At 33.7% G+C, this 2,857-nt stretch overlaps 1 pseudogene; it reads right to left on the bottom strand.

Moving 5' to 3' along the window:
- Positions 1-799: 799 nt before the first annotated feature.
- On the bottom strand, positions 800-1,353 carry LOC150002066 (methylsterol monooxygenase 1 pseudogene; annotated as a pseudogene).
- Positions 1,354-2,857: the final 1,504 nt, after the last annotated feature.

Below are 2,857 nucleotides of genomic sequence, written 5' to 3'. Positions count from 1 at the left end.
AAATAAAATCATTTATTTTATTAAAAAACTTAATAATTTAACGATTTCTGTACTTTTCCTTATAAGAGTAGAATAAAAGGTGACAGCTGATGTTCAAACTGGAAACCACGTAATCAGACCAAAAAAAAAACCCATAAAACACATTTATTTTAATAGCTCCAAATACAAATACAAATCAGTTCACAAAGTTTCCAGATACAGCTCAAAGTGTAATAAAAACCCGATTTTCAAAAATTAAAGGGTAAATAGCAGAAATAAAGCTCCATTTTTTAAAAAATTCAAGAAACATGAAAACTTTAAGACTAAAATATTCCAGTGACATCAATTCAGAAATACCTAGATGCCAGTAGTACATTGGAACCCAAAAGGACTTCTCAAACGAAGAAAAGTCATCCAAAACCGGTCAGTTCCAGACCAGAGAGGAAATTCATGGTGCTAGCCAGCCCTCATTTTGCAGCCTCACCTACACTGTATCAGTTGATGTCATTCAACCCACGATATTTTTTGATTTTTAGGCAAACACTAAAAAATGTTTAAAGTTCAATATGAGCCCAACATTCACTACTAAAGTTTTTGAAATGGTCACTGTATATTTAAAAGATTTAAAGACCAATTTCAGTTTCAGGCCTATGGTGTTACTGGAGGGGAAAGGACATAGATCTTTTACTTAAAACATTTTTGTAAGGTTCCACACATACAGAAGTTGAATGGGAAGTAGAAAAACTTCCCACTAGGAAGATAAAGGTTGTTAATTTTTATCACTCAGCAGATAAGACATATGTTTATTTCTGCCCCCAGAAGCAATGTTAGCTACTAGTTTTAATTCATGAAAATGTGTATCTTCAGGAAGTGTTACATAAATATTTATTCAGTCTTTTTCTCAATCTTCTTCATCCTTTCAGTAAAGGCAATAAATTGAGAGTCTGTTCCAAAAGTTCTATCCCACCATGTAAATGTTGAAGCATAGTTTCCAATGAAGTTCATGTGGTGAAAATCATAATGCTGAGAACCAGCAGAGAAAGGGATGAGATTTAAAGGGTTGAGAGGAATATTGTAACCACTGTGGACATTAATAGTTTCTAGCAAGAGAATGGTCACCCATGCCCAAAGAAGAACTACATGATCACATAAAAGGATGATTCCAATGAAAAATCCAATTCCAAGAATTAGGGTTTCCAGGGGATGTGCATATTCAGCTTCCATTCCAAATGGAGCCTGAAACTCGTGATGAATTTTATGAATATATTTATATATATTTTTGTGGTGTAAGAGCCTATGTAAGAAATAGTGCCAGGTATTCTCAATCACCACACAACCAAAGCATCTTTCCAAAAGCATATACCATACTGGAATACTTTCTCAACCTTAAGGAATATTGAAATACTCTGTTCAATGAGTCTCACAAATCAAAGGAAGCTGGATACAAAAGTGATTAAAGAGAAGCACTTTAAAGCATTTCCTTGGTTTTCCCATGTTTCTGGTTTATTCTTTTGAATTTTGTACTTTTTCATGTACGATATAAATTGAAACAAAAACCCAGGTAAACAGAATAAGAAATAAAGGGCCTCGTGACTTATCAGGGATCCCCATGTTGCTATCTGAAACTTTGTATAATTGTCCAACATATAGTTTCAAATATTTTAAAATGATTCTTGCCGAGGATTCTCAGGTAGAAGTGAACCTACATACTCCACAGCCAAGGACGCTGAACTAAAGATGCTGACACTTTCATTTGTTGCCATTTCTCAAGTCTCTGCACACGGCCTTATAATTCTGGACACTCGCGCGGAGTGTCCAGAATTACCGCCCCCTAAATTCAGCTAGGTGCGGCGACCCAGGAACCCGCCTCTTCCAGCTCTTCTTTTCTCTGTCTTTCTGTGTCTCTCTATTTCTCTGTCTCTCTCACACACACAGACCATATAAATGACTAGCAATATTCACAAAAACTCACCTCACTTAATTAAAATTTATCAAAACAAAATTTAGCTGCTTTTCCCCACCTAAACTGGCAAATATTATAAACATGTATTACTATAAATTTCATGTTAATTAAAACATGGGAAAATCAGTACTACCATCTCCATTTGCCAGAAGTATACATATGCTTCATGCCAATTTTTATAAGGAAATTTTGCAAATACTCAAAACATAAAATACATATGTCATTTGGAATTTAGTCTGTAATAAAATTTACTCAAACAAGTGCTCATTAAATGTACAAGGATTTCCACTGCAATAGGAAGGATATTGAGTTGGATGCATAAATTAGGCAACATACTTATAAAACAATACAATGGAGCCATGAATGAAGAGTGAGTTATAGCTATGAGTTTTGCCATAGGAAGATTATGCATAATTATATTTTAAGTTAAAGTTAAATTACATGCAGTTTGATTACATTAGAAGTAGCATATGCACATGCTTTTTTAAATTTGCATATGCAAGAAAAGAAGTGCTAAAAAAATACACCATAAACTGCTAACAATAGCTACAGCTCAGGAGAAGAATTAAGGCAGAAGTGAGTGAAGGGGAGAAATGCCAATTTTTATTTTGAACGCTTTAATATTTTTGGTAATGAGCATGTATTACTTTTTAATAAAGACTACTTACAATTTAGTGGTGAATTAAATATTGTAATATTCTACAGTTCTAACTAGATTTTCTACCAATATCAAATTTTAATAAAATTAGACACATTTCCTCCTCAATAAAGAATGTGTTTCAGCAGACAGTTGAGCAGAGCTTTTGTAGAAGCTTAGGTAAACTGAACCAATTAAGACAAATATTAACATAAGCCATCCATGTGATTGCATATGCAGATCTTCCATTGGACTAGCCTAAAGATTCCAAAAGTCAG

This window comes from Furipterus horrens, unplaced genomic scaffold (assembly GCF_987537825.1).
Source record: "Furipterus horrens unplaced genomic scaffold, mFurHor1.1.pri manual_scaffold_9, whole genome shotgun sequence".
NCBI lineage: Eukaryota > Metazoa > Chordata > Mammalia > Chiroptera > Furipteridae > Furipterus > Furipterus horrens.
This window is presented reverse-complemented; position numbering and strand designations above follow the sequence as displayed.